Source organism: Otolemur garnettii, unplaced genomic scaffold (genome assembly GCF_000181295.1).
Source record: "Otolemur garnettii isolate 467f Iridium unplaced genomic scaffold, OtoGar3 scaffold00009, whole genome shotgun sequence".
Taxonomy (NCBI): domain Eukaryota; kingdom Metazoa; phylum Chordata; class Mammalia; order Primates; family Galagidae; genus Otolemur; species Otolemur garnettii.
In genome coordinates this window covers 14,708,088-14,722,987 of record NW_003852404.1, presented here as the reverse complement: position 1 = coordinate 14,722,987, position 14,900 = coordinate 14,708,088, and the positions used below count along the sequence as shown (strand labels likewise).

At 35.5% G+C, this 14,900-nt stretch overlaps 1 protein-coding gene across 3 annotated transcripts in view; it reads left to right on the top strand.

Annotated features, from left to right (window-relative positions):
• The window catches only part of NCAM2 (neural cell adhesion molecule 2), a 488,664-nt gene that overhangs the window by 274,879 nt on the left and 198,885 nt on the right, over window positions 1-14,900 (top strand). The gene's annotated exons all lie outside the window — the stretch shown is intronic.

The window sequence follows — 14,900 nt, the reverse complement described above, 5'->3', positions numbered from 1 at the left end:
TGTTGTTTGGCGGGTCCGGGCTGGGGATTCGAACCCGCCACCTTAGGTGTACGTGGCTGGCGCCTTAGCCAGTTGAGCTATAGGCGCCGAGCCAACAATCTCATTCTTAATCTCACAATTGTTTAATCTCATTCTTAATCTCACAATTTGGTTGTAACAATTAATCCATTCTTAATCTCACAATTGTTACAACTTGTTACAATTTGTAACAATTAATCTCATTCTTAATCTCTTGAATTGTTACAACTTGGTTGTAACAATCCATTCTTAATCTCACAATTCCACCATTCTCACTGCTAGACATTCAAACATATTTATTCTTCAATGCTTCTCATTACCTTCAAAACAGTCTCATGACATAGGAGCACTTCTCTCCCCACTTCCTTAAACGCTTTGGTTTAAGCCATAGAGAAACCAGGTCCTTCAAAGATATCAACCATTTTTCAGGAGCTTTTCAGGGCAGCAGACTCTGCTATATAATAAAGGTGCCATACTTATTCGAGAATTTGACCTGCACTCTCAGTGCATGAAGGATAAGTTTAAATATGAATGTGTCTGTCCATACCTATAACTATACATCTCTTATCTCCTTCTGTATTATATACAGTAAGAAAAGTAACATACAGTGGCCATTGAGGTTGTTAATTATTGACTTCCCCAGCTACCACATCTTGTTTTCAAAAGGATTTAAAATTGCATATGCAAGTGTATTGCATCATGAACAAGTCTTTGTGTTCACTATTTTTTATGAAAGTGGGCATTCTGATATGAAATAATGTATGTAGATTTCTTTGAGAAGTTTTGTTTAAGGATGTAATATATTTACTATGGCATGTTATTATATATACGTAGATGGATGTAATGAAATATTTTTTAAACTAAAACATGAATTTGAGTATGATATTAATACAGAAGTCAGGCATACTCATACTCACCCTTTTTATCCTTTCTGGTAGTGTAAATTCTTCTTTAATGCACTTACCGTGTTTTCTAATCTATTTCCATGCTATGTTATACACGTGTGTTTGTCACTTATTATTATGGTCATTTGAATGCAGGTTTATTCAGGTATAAAATATGTCCAGTTAACAAAGTGTAGATCTTTAAGTTTATCATGTTCTGCATTAAAACGGCAACATTTAGTTCTGTATTTCTCTATTTATTTAAAGAAGGTTTAAACGTTCTATTTATTTACAGAAAAACAGAAACGTCTATTTATTTATATCATTATATCCATAATGAAATAAATACTATAAATGCTAGATTTTGTTATTTTATACCACTCACATCAATCATGCAGATAACATCCTAATTTGTCTGTGTCAAGCTGACCCTCCTCCACACCCCACTTTCCTCTAACAGAATCAACCACAGATCCTACTATGAACTCCTGTGCTTGAACTATGTCAATTAGTCATATTTTTCCTTATGGTTGCCACCTCTTATACCTGAGAATACCCAGCACCTCTTCTCTCTAAATTAACTGTGTTCACAAAATCAACATCAATTGATTTTCCTTCTGGGTGATGCGGTTGGACCTTGTTGAGGGAGTGCTTTGACGCTTGCCATCAGACAGCTGTGCTCCCCTTTCATCGTCTGCCTTGATTTCAACAAGAAAAATCATTCCCATTCAGGATTATTGACTCTTACCCTGCTTGCCGGCTCCTTTTAAATCTTGAGCTTCTCTGAAAGCTTTTCCTTATTATGCCTCTCTTATAAAATAATCTCTTGAAAGTATTTCGGTGAAAAGTTTGAGGATACAAAAAGTAACAATGAAAGCACTGTTTTTATCTATGTGTATGTCTTTCTCCAATTGCAAAATTTGACTCACGTTGTATGCCCTTCCTCTCAGTTTATATTCCAAGCCTTCTTATCTTAATCATACTAATTTTAATCTTTATTTATTTTGCCTTTTTCTTAGTCCCTTTTCATTCATTTCCTTCTCCCTCAAGTTTACGGAAGCCCTGACCAAATGCTTCACTCAAATATTTATTCACATGCATTGATTCCTTGTCAAATGTTGGCTCTGGAACAGGCTCTGCTATTGATTCCATGGCTTGCTCTTTGCAGACTTTTTCTGCACCGGTTCGTACTCTTTTGTTTCAACAATTAGTTGAAAGATACCCTAGCTGGGTTCCTCTGTGGCACCAGCAACACTAAATGTTAAGGATCTTTTTTTAACTTACTTTTAATTCCTCCGTGATTTTTTTAATATATTTTTTTAATGTCTGGTATCAGTTTTCACAAAAACTTCTTCCTTTCACTTGAAGAAGGTTATGCACCACTGACCATTGCCTTGTGAAATATGATGCCTTTGATGGAAGGATGTTGTATCCTCATCCAATAAATTACATGACATTGACATGCTCTGGCCCATGGCATCTAAGCAAGCATAAAACAAACCATGGCTGAAATCAGGCTTTAAGAAACATCACGTTTTCTTTTTCTTTTTTTTTTTTTTAAGAGACAGAATCTCACTATGTTGCCCTTGGTAGAGTGCCGGCATCATAGCTCACAGCAACCTCAAACTCTTGGGCTTAAGCAATTCTCTTGCCTCAGCCTCCCAAGTAGCTGGGACTACAGGCTCCCACCACAGTGCCTGGCTATTTTGGGGGGGGGTTGTAGTTGTCGTTGTTGTTTGGCAGGCCTGGGCTGGATTTGAACCCACCAGCTCCAGTGTATGTGGCTGGCTCCCTAGCTGCTGAGCTACAGATGCCATACCAATTTTGTCTTTTACTGACATGTTCTTTTCTTCTGCCATGAAGTTAACATGCCCCAGATAGCGATTTCTGTTTCATCCTGGGCCCTATAGTGAATATAAGAAGAACAGAGGCATAGTTGATCTTTAGGTGCAGACACATAAGATGAAATAAACTCTATCTGTTAAGCCCTGAGATTTTAAAGATGTTATCACAAAAATATACAAATACAATGAAAATTTTTTTCTCCTTAAAAAAATCAATTTAAACATTATCTGACCTAGTGCTACTTCTGAGGTTACCTACCTGAGTGTCCCTGAGACATCTTATACTCTCACTTTCACCCAGTCATTATAAAAAATATTTATCACCTCCTGAAGATATTTAAAATTTAACTGATCTTTTTTATTATCATTTCAAAAATAATTTATATTGCATTAATACGTTCATTCCACAGATACAAGCAAAGTGCTGGCTGTGTGTTTTATACTATGTTCTGCGCATGCTTAGACTAATAGCAGGCCTCGCACAACATCTTCTTCCTTATGATGTTTATAGTTTTATCTCAATAATTAAAATAGTTCACTTTCTAAAGTACTTTGTTGTTTATGAAGCAGCTGGATTCACAAGCATATAGTAAGTGCAGTTTTTATAGACATTCATAGACTATCTTATGATGAAAAGGAATACATGACACAGCTGAAGAGAGGAGAGTTCCTTTGTATTTGGGAACGAAAAGAGAGGAAATACGTTGCAGACAGAACCACATCTGTAAGACAAAAAGAGTGTGGAATGTAGGAAGTGTCTAGTTTTAGTATTTGGGGAAGGGAAGGATAAATGTAATGATGGTGTGATCCACTGGGCGATTAGGTGCAGTTGAAAAGCAGCTTGGGGCAGGTCGTGGATGTGTCTGTGCTCCATCAAAAACCTCATTTGCTATGAGCTTCATAAAGAAGCACGTCACCTGCAAAGGAAGGATATAGGTATGTAGATAGAGTGAGTTCAAGGGAGAGAGAACTTAGGCTTGGGCTAAGGAAGAGGGAAGCATATGATGAGGTCATATTTGAAACAAAGTCACATGGTAGACCTGTGTCACCAAGGCAAGAAGAATCAAGCATCATTTCAAGACTTCCAGTGGAGGTTTTAGGTCTTCCAGTGTAGCAAATAAAAGGAAAGCTGACTGTGTGGACAAAAAGCATCTCCTGAATTTGACAATTCTGAAGTCGCAGGAGACGTTAGTGTGAACACTGACACTTAGTAGGCTGGGTAAACTTCTGATTATAATAAATTAAAAAATAATGTACACATACAGTCATCCAAGAATGAACATACAGAAAGTAGAGATTTATTAGCTCTGATTGTTAAAATTAATTGTTAGATGGGAAACATTATGAAGTTGAGTTTAGTCTACAGGACATGGTTGGAATTTTAGGACTGTTTAAAGAAATATTTACATTGAACATAAGGATATATTTTCTTTTGAACTCATGGAAATCAGTAAAAGAATTTGCTTTATTGATAATTTGAGAGAAATCCTACATAACATCAACATTCGAATTTTGGTTAGCTGATTTCCTACACCTAGGAAGTGTCAGTGCTTTCTTGATACTTCTCAAGTTTTTCTGTGTTTTGATATGTGCTTGTATCTGCTTTTTTTTTGGATCTTCAAGTAGACTTTTCAACTATGTAAAACCTTTCCATCCAGTAACCTCCTCGTGACTGCCTTCCATTTACGACCCATCATGCCTTGCTGGACGTTGAGATACTATGTGACATCTCTCAAAGATCCACAGAGATGTTTATTGAATTGCCTAGCCACCTTTCCTACAAATTCTTGAACTCTTAACTAGATAATTACATCATAAGTATACACACGCTTGCTCCTTTCAACACACATCACAAATATACCTTTTAAAAGAGGATCAAAGGTGTCTCTCTTATTTTAACCCCTGTACATCCTCCCACCATTTGATTCCTGGCCCTTCCTTAATTGTCCTCCATACTACGTAGAAAATGTTCATATGGATGAAAGATCTGGAAATAACCTTTACATTTCAAATAGAGTCATTAGAGAATTATTTTTATCACATGTTCTTCTAAGGTAAAAATGATTCATTACCTTATGAATTTTTTTATAAATTTGTGAAGATCCACTAACTGTATGTTTAAATTTGGGGTAATGGAGGCAGGAACAATTGGGATTGGATAAAAATCACTTAGGACAATTTTGAAGCAATTGTGTCTTTGGTCTTTCTTTGAACATTAAAATCAGCAGTGGGTGATAATGGCCCAGGTTATTTGTGGAAGTGCTGTCTGAGTGCGTAGTGTACTTTGTTACCTTAGTGATTCTCAGGCAGTGGTTTTGTATTCTTACCTATTATGGCCATTTCTGAAAGTCATGAAAATCAAGAAAATACTTTTTATAATAATTGAAAAATTTATTCTAAATCTTTCTTTAAGTCATATTCAATCATATATAATGTCAAGCATTACAAATAAAAGATAGTGAACTAGCCTCTTGTACCTCAATAATGTGATTGCATTAATCATGCAGATAGGTATTTTAAATAAGTTTTATGACTAAAAATTATGAATAAATTTTTAATGATAGATCAAATATAATATATAATTTACTTAAGTCAATAAATAAGCATTTACTAAAACCCAAATACTGTCTAATTTTATTATTTCTTTTCCCTAGCAACCCCATTCAATTTCTACGATTAGCAGTCTGGAAATACAAAGAAAGAAAGATATTTTTTCTATGAATTTTAGAACATTTCAGATTATAGGGAGTAGATAGAAAGAGAGAAATGAGAGAGCACCTGCACAATCTAGGCACCACTGTTTCTGCCTTTCTCCCCCATGTGACTGATGTGGCTAGTTAATATAATTCCTCACTTTCCCTTAAATCTCTATTTCTCCTTTACCTTGATTTCCTAAGAACACTTACAGTTATAATATCAAATTTGAAAGTCCCTAGAAAAGAATGTACCTGTATTTATTTATTACATTCAGTCCCTGATATAAAAAAAAAAAAAGAAGGAAGAATTTTCTCACTATTAAATCAGATCCTCACTCTGAATCCATGTCTCTTCAGAACAGCAATTGTCCCGTCAAATAAAGATTTGCCTTTGCATTTTTTTCATTACTATTTGGTTGTTAAGGATTCAAGTGTATTGTGAAAAAAAAAGAAAGAAAGAAAGAAAAAAAAACAATGCCAACTTCATGAGATCTATATGGGGTCACAGAGAACTGCACCAGAGCACAATTCTACCATTTCATAGAATTGATCAATAAAATAAATGGTACCATCAAGATACCATCTGACAATGTGTAGATGAAAGGCATTTAGGACAATTAATGTCTAAATGACTTTGAAGAGAATTCTCAAGGTCTGTTCTTTAAAATGTGCTTCTCTAAAAGACAATGTAGGAAGCAGTGTCAGTATTTTATTCACACTGAAAGTTCCTTGTGGCCAGTAGCTTTGCCTTCATCTTTTCTTTGTGTCCTGTCCTGTGACTTTCAATAAAGGCATAGGCATCCAGAGCAGGTGTGTTTATAACAGCGAAAATTAGAAGTACAGAAAATTCAATTCACATCATATACAAACAAAATAACTACTCAGTTGTAACTAAAACTATTTCCCTGTGCTATATCTTCTTAAAAACAGTATGCTTACCCTCCTTATGCAGGTACATTTAATTTTACTAGGACGAAGAGTGTATAATCTTTGTCTAAAACATGATTCATTCTCCTCTCCTTCCCTACTTTATCCCTCTCCCCTTCTGCCCTTCTGCCAGACTAATTCCCATTTTCCCAGTAAGAGTCCGTCCGAGTATCAATTCTAGTAACCAGTTCTCAATGGTGTCTGCCTTATGACAAGAGTTTCCCCTAATGAGATCTCACTTTATCAATTTCACCTCTGTAAAGTTTTCCCAAGTTCAAGTATTCGAAAGGATTTATTAGACTCCATAGAATTTAGTCACCCCTCTGTATCTATAGGAAATTGATTTTAGGACCATCCACCCAAAATGCCTAAATCCTTTGATGCTCAAATCTCATATATAAAATGTCCATGTATTTTCATAGAACCTATGCATGTATTCCTATATACTTTATATCATCTTTTCATTAGTTATATCTAATACCATGTAAATGCACTGCTAATAGCTGGAATTCTGTATTTTTAAAAAGTTGATTGTTTTGTGTTGTTGAATTGTTACTTTTATTACTTTTTTAAAATATTTTCAATCCATAGTTGGTTGAATCCTTGGATGAGGAACTTGTGGATACAGAAAGCTAACTAAATTTTGTGAAAATTTCATTCTTAAGGAAAAGATACGATGCAGCCAGAGAAAAAGAATTCAGTCAACAGTCCCCTGCACAACGACCAGCCTAGTGGCTCACACCTATAGTCCTAGCACTCTGGGAGGCCAAGGCAGATGGATTGCTTGAGCTCAGGAGTTCTAGACCAGCCTGAGCAAGAGTGATACTTCCTTCCTCTCCTATATATCAGGAGAATATATATATTCTGAGGTGTTAGGTTAGGTGACTCTAGTCCTAGCTACTCAGCAGCTGTGGTAAGAGGATCACTTGAGCTGAAGAGTTTGAGATTGCTGTAAACTATGATGATGTGATGGCACTCTACTGAGGGTGACAGCAACAAAGACTGTGTCTCCAAATAAATAAATAAATAAATAAATAAAATCCCCTGCATAAGAATTACAAAAGTCATATTTGCAAACAAAATGGGGCTGTACCTTCAGCTTGAGACAGAAAGATCTAAATAAGGCAACACAAAGAAACTTTGAGTCGGGAGCCCGTGAGTAATCAAGGCAGATTTCACAAATTGTTTAGGTCAGGTACAATCTGTCAGTGCAGAAAATGACTCTGGGGTTTCCAGGAAGTTTCTGGTCCCTCATCCGTTCCAGTGTCCTGACTTGAAATTATCCATTTTTGTTTGCTCTAATGGCACAGATTAAAACAGTCACTCAAGAAAAGGTGAAGGTATGTCTTAGAAATGCACAGAGGAGGAAGTCTAGAACCGCTGGGATGATTTCAGTTTTTAATTATTTTGTGCAAAAATGTGATTTTCTTAATCACAGAGTTATTTTATTTGATAATTGTTACTGTTTAGTATTTTCTTTATGTTAAGTAATACAAATTATTTTACTGATGTCTTAATAACACTTCCTCATCATACTATTAACAGTGTTATGCCAATCTACTAATCTAATTCCTGTTATCTAGCATGCATTTTAAGAGTTTGTGATATATAATAAGTGGCACACATTTAAAAAGTAGATATACACTCATATGTGTACATATATTTGTATGTGTATGTGTGTATATATATCTATATATGTCTGTAGATAGATAGATAGATAGATAGATAGATCTACAAAACATTACCATAGTCAAAATAGTGAAGATAGTGAATATATCCATCACCTGCAAAAACTGGTAGAAAATATATAAATATAACCATATGGTAAATACACTTGGTTCAGTGGATTCACTTTTTTATTCCACTCAGCAAAATTAATTGAGATTCCTTCAGATTGTTACATGAAACAATGTCATTGTTTTGTAATGATTGATAATAATAATTATAAGAATGTTTCACAAATTGCTTACCTATTTACTCAAATGGTTTTGGGGATGTTTCAAGTTTTGGGCTTAGAAATAAAACTGTGATGCATATTCATATGTAAGTCTTTGTATGCACACATGCAAATCTCTGTAAGAGGCACGGCTACGTTACATGGTAGGCATGCATTTCACATTTTTTAAAACCTCAAACATGGTTTTCAAAGTGATTGTGCTGTTAAACACTTCCAGAAGCAGTGGATGGCTGTTCCCATTGTTCACATCTTCACATGTGGTCACAGCTTTTGTGTTTGGACATTCTAAACGTGTTTCGTGGTTTCACATCGTGAATTTAACTTGCATTTCCCTGTAGACTCAGGCTGCTGAACATCTTTTCATATGCTTGTTGTGTGTGAAGAGTTTTGTATATAGTCCTAGCTAATCTTTGCTAAATAAATCTCTAAATATTTTATTTTTCATTGCTATTATAAGCCACATTACATTTTAGTTTTTAGTTGTGGCATTATATGTAAGTATTGATAGAAATGTTTTATTCTGAAGCATCACTAAATTTGCTTATTAGATACAGTGCTTTGGTTAGCTTTCTGTTAAGTTCCATAGGATTCTCTACATAGACGATAATGTCACTGCCAATTATGAGTTTTAATTTTCCCTTCCTAATCTACATGCCTTTCCCCCTTGCCTTATTATACTAGTCAGAACCTCCACTACAACAGTATTGAACAGAAGTGATAGAAGTGATCATCCTTGCCTTGCCTTTAAATCTTGAGAAGGCGGGGCATTCATTCTTTCTTTCTTTCTCTCTCTCTCTCTCTTTTCTTTTTTTTTTTTTTTTTTGGTTGCAGTTTTTGCCCAGGGCTGGGTTTGAACCTGCCACCTCCAGTATATGGGGCCAGTGCCCTACTCCTTAAGCCACAGAGACCACCCTGGCACATTCTTTCAATATGAATATGTTTTTAGTCTTAGGCTTTTAAGAGATCTTCTTTATTATATTGAGAAAGTGACCTTTTCCTAGCAGTCCTATGAAAATTGATCAAGAATTAATTTTTCTTTTGCTTTCTCTCTTCTGTTCAGTTTGGCTAGAATTTCATCAACTATATGGAACTCTCAATGACACAGCTTTTGGTTTCCTTGAGTTCATACTTTTCTTTTCTTTTTTCTATTGTTTATGCAATCTGATCTTTTTCATTTTATATTTTCTGACTTTTTTGGGGTTTAATTTACTCTTCTTTTTCTCTTTTCCTAAGGTTAGATCTGAGAGCGTTTTTTGAAACCTTTATTGCCTGAATATCATCTGTCAGGATTTTATAATTTGATTCTAACATAGTAAGAAAATACTTTTTTTCATTTAGATCTTTTCAAGTGTATTCCTTGTTCTCCTAAAAGGAATGTGTATTCTTCTGCTGGAGTTTTGGTGGGAATATATTAGGTTAAGGTCAACTGACAAAGCTAACCTAGTGTTCTGTGTCCTTGTTAATGTGTGCACTTGCTCTATCAGTTGATGAGAGAGGCAGTTTAATTTCTCATATTATGAATTTGTCTATTTCTCCCGGAAGTTCCATACCTTTTTTTAAATTTTCTTATATTTTGAAATTCTGTTATTATGTGTATAAAAGTTTATAATTTTTATCTCCTCTTGACGTATTACTTTCTTTCTCATTAGGAAATGATTCCATTAATAGAATTAATCTCAGATAATATTCTTTGCTCTGAAATCCACGTTGACAGTAGTGTAGAATGTCATCAATACTAATACGAACCCAGCAGATGATCTGCTACACTCCCACACAAGAGAAAAACTCAATCTAATGCAGAGATGGAGTGAAGGAAGCAGTGAGGGGAAGGGAGAGGAGGGAGAAGCATGGGAGTGCTCCCACTTATTGGGCACAGTGTAAGGGTATTTGGCACACCTCCTGGGTGTGGGAAGGAAGCACATTCAACGGGGACTCTGTCTAAGGAAGGCAAACATTGTAACCTAGTTGTTTGTAACCTCACCTTAATCTGAAATTTAAAAAATAAAATAAAACTACACTCTTGCTATTTCTTTTATTTTTTTCTATTTAATTTTTTTAATCATTTGGGATTCATTGAGGGTGTAAAGGGAATTAGGTAATACTGATTGCATTTGTTAGGTAAAGTCCCTCTTATAATTCTATTCTGCCTGCAAGAGGTGTGCCATACACCCTGACCCCGACTCTCCTCTTTCCTCCCCTCTCCCAATATGCTCATTCCCCTACCGCCCCCCCCCTTGTATTAGCTCATCTACTGCCTTCATATTAGGATTGAGGCCATTGTATTCTTGCTTCTTCATTCTTGTGATGCTTGACTAAGAAGAATGTGTCCACCTCCATGCAAGTTCATACAAAAGATGTAAAGACTCCATCTTTATAGTGGCTGAATAGTATTCCATGGTATGCTTATACCACAGCTCGTTAATCCATTCCTGGGTTGGGGGACATTTACATTGTTTTCACATTTGGGGATTGTAAATTGAGCTGGGGTAAACCGTCTAGTGCAAATGTGCGTATGATAAAAGGATTTTTTTTTTTTCCTTCTGGGTAGATGCCTAGTAAAGGAATTAAAGAATTAAATGGGAGGTCTACTTTGCGTTCTTTGAGGATTCTCCATACTTCTTTCCAAAAATGGTGTATTAGTTTGCAGTCCCACCAGCAGCATAAAAGTGTTCCCTTCAATCCACATCTACTCCAGCATCTGCAACTTTGAGACTTCGTCATGTGGGCCAGTCTTACTGGGGTTAGGTCATACTTTAGGGTGGTTTTGATGTGCATTTCTCTGATGATTAGAGATAATGACCATTTTTTTTTGATATGTTTATTAGTCATTCTTCTGTCTTCTTTACCTATAGATCCCAGTTATCAAGTTTTTGTCCGATGCATAATATACAAATATATTTTCCCATTTTGAAAGTTGTCTGTCTGCTTTGATTGTTGCTTCCTTCGCTGTAGAGAAGCTTTTCAGTTTAATTTGGTCCTGTTTATTGATTTTTGTTGTTTTTGCAATTGCCATGAAAGTCTTCTTCATAAAATCTTTCCCTATGCCGATATCTTCAAGTGTTTTACCCACTTATTTTTATTGTTTCATGCCTTAGATTTAACTCTTTTATCCATCTTGAATCAATTTTTATAAGTGGTGAGAGGTGCGGGTCCAGTTTCCTGTCTTGCCTAGGCTTTGTACCCTTTTTCTTCTATCTCTGTCCCATTCAGTTTTGTGTATTTTGTGATTAAATTTTCTTTTCTGGCTTATTACCTGTAACTCATCATTATGAGTTTTTTACAGTAGTTGCTCTTCAGTCTCCCTTTAGTAATGTTACACTATTTCACAGAGGTTAAAATACCCCTTCTGCCTTTGTAGCAATTTCATGAGGTATTTTTACATAAATTAAAACCAATTATAGTGGGGTTTTTAACCCTTTTTCACACCTTATACATATTTGTTGCTCGAATCAACCCAAATTTATCATTTCACATTTTGTAGGTCAAAAAGTCCTTTTAGGCTCCACTAGGATTTGCTCAAATGTCACAAAACCACCATCAGTGTGTTGCAGGACTGTGTTTCTTTCTGGAGACTTCTGGGGCAGAATCTCTGTTCATGGGTTGTGAGCAGAATTCCCTGTCTTTCTTCTGTAGAACTGAGGTCCTGTTTGCTGGCTGCATGTCACCCAGGGGAGGTAGCCCATAGGTCTGAGAGACTCTGCTCAGATCCTGGCATGTGGGTCTCCACATCCTGGTGCCAGGAGCATGTTGAAGTCTTTTTCATACTTGGAATATTTCTGACATCTCTGCTTCATAGCTTCCGCCTTCCTCTTTTTACAGCTGGAGATAGTTCCTTTTTAAGAGACCGCACAATTGGTCTCACCTGCAAAATCCATAATGCTCTTCCTAATTAATGTCTATAAACTTAAATAAACTTGCATAGTCTCTCTTGCTGTGTAATTTACCATATTCATAGGTTGTCAGGGATTAGGGCCTTGACATCTTTCAGGAGGTACATTAATCTGACCACCATATCTTTACTGTGTGAATCTTCATGTATATACAGAGGGTGTCAAAAAATGTATACAGATTTTAAGAAAGGAAAAAAACTGTATTTAAATTGTAATACTCAGTATACATGGATAATAAAAGAGGAATATAAGTCGCATTTGGCTAGTACAATTACAAGAGCTTCTTATATTAGCTACCATCAGCGTCCAGACTTACCTCTAGCGACAGCCAACTACTGCTTGAGCAACTTTGACCAAAATGTCCTTTTGTATCACAGCATATGCCGTTTCAATTTTTTCCCAAAGTACCACCAGTGTAGCTAATTTTCTGTAGCACCCATATCCTTTAAGGTCCCCCGGACTCAGTGCCTCTGTGGTCGTTATATTTTCACAACATTTTCAAATTCCAAATACCACTTCCAAGTGTTCCTGCACTCCTCAAATAGTAACTGTGCTTCCATAATTTTCTTTAATTGTCCTGACTGTTGCATGGTGACACTAGCATTCATTTGATTAGTGCCATGTTTCAGCAAACTACATTTTACACAATACCATACATTGCCACCATAATTCAAATCAACTTAGAAAAGTAATACATAAATAACATCTCATAAAATGCATATACATTTTTTGGTGCCCTCTGTGTACAGCTTTTAACTATCAATTAGCTAATATTAATTAATTATTAAATTAATGGTTATATTAATATTTATTAGAAAAAGTATTTATTACCATTTCCAGGGTTCTCCATGACTTTGTGCATATCCTAATTTCTATCTGGTATCAGGACCCAGATACTTGAATGGGTTCCTTCAGCATTTCCTTCAGGGCATCTCTGCTGTTGATGACTAACTTCATCTACTGTATATCTGAAAAAGCCTTCATTTTGCTTTCATATCTAAAATAAATTTTGGTAGGATATAGAATTCTAAATTAACAGGTTGCTTCAATCCTTAAAATTATGAGTCATTAGGGCGGCCCCTGCGGTTCAAAGGAGTAGGCCACTGGCCCCATATACTAGAGGTGGCAGGTTCAAACCTGGCCCTGGCCAAAAACTGCAAAAAAAAAAAAAATAATAATAATACTATTAAATAAATTGTGTGTCATTACTTTTTGCTTACTTTAAATGAAAAGCCTCTTGTTATCTTTATTCTATTCGTTTCCCCGATATTTTCAGCCCCAGAAGATTGTTGAAGATTTATTCTTTATCTCTTTGTGAAGTTTTCCTCATTATTCCTGTATCTAAGGTTAACAGTCTCAATTTATAATATTTATCCAATTTGGAAATGTTTTGGTGTTTCAGCCTTTAGATCTTCACATAATGTTCTTTGGCCCATGTATCTTTTGGGACTCCAATTTCAATTTCACGTATGTTAAGTCATTTGAACATACTCAACAGCTCTCAGATCTTCTGATCATTTCCTTTCAGTATTTTTATTGATTGAATGATTTTCCTATAGATTCTCTTATGTTGTTATCTAGTTCACGAAACTTTTCTCCTACAATGTTTAATCCACTGTAAATCCCATATAGTGTACACTTCATCTTAGCATTGTATTTTTAATAGGTAGATATTAGATTTTTAAATCTTCCAGGTCTTGAATGTGATCAGTGTGTCTGCTAGAGTCTGAGCTATAATGCGATTGTCTATTAACTGTCTCTGTGTCAGTTTCAGTTGGTTGTATTTTCTCCTCATCATGTCTTACATTCCCTACTTCTTTTCAGAGTAGGTCGGATGCCACATGTCGTGAATTTCACGTTTTTAAGGTGCTCAACATTTTTTATGTTGTGTTCTTTAAATATTTTAAGCTTTTGCTGAGGAATGCAGATAAGCTCATTGGACACAATCTGTTAAGCTCATGTTTTTATGATTCATGAGGTTTGATAAAATAGGACTTTTATGCTCCACTACTGAGGTTAAAATCTTTCTGAATACTCTATCTGCCATGTATTATGAAGTTTTTTTATTCTGACTCATGGGATTAGGAACTGCAGGCAGTCCCTGAGCCACAGACAACCCTACTTCATGGCATTCCATACTTGGACATGGGCTCCTATAAGGATAATTTATAATTAAATAATGAATTAATAGTTTCTTCCGTGCATGTGAACAGACCCCCATGACATAGGGATTCACTGGCACAGCATCTTTGTAGTAGAGGCTAGTTTTATTGTTTGTATATTCACCTGCAGACAGTATCACTGTTGTCTTAACTTTTATTGGATTTTGTGAGTTTGTATTTTCCCTTATGACTGTACTTCCAAAGTGAAAGTCCACTTCAATTCCAGGTGAGCTTATAGCAATGAGACAGGTGATGAGGATCAAAAGAAAAGTAGAAATAATTAAGTGTTTAGAGAAAGGCCAGACACCATCACTCACTGGGAAAGCATTTCCGAGGTTTCAGTCACTCGACTATCAGATCGATTATAAAGGATAAAATGAAAATAATGGAACATGCGAAAGGCAGTGTTCCAGTGAAACCAAGAATTACTACTAAGAATAATAGTGGGCTAATTATTGATATGGAAAGGTTAAGATTGATTTGGTTAGAAGATCAAAATAAGCTTAAAATTCCTATTAGCCT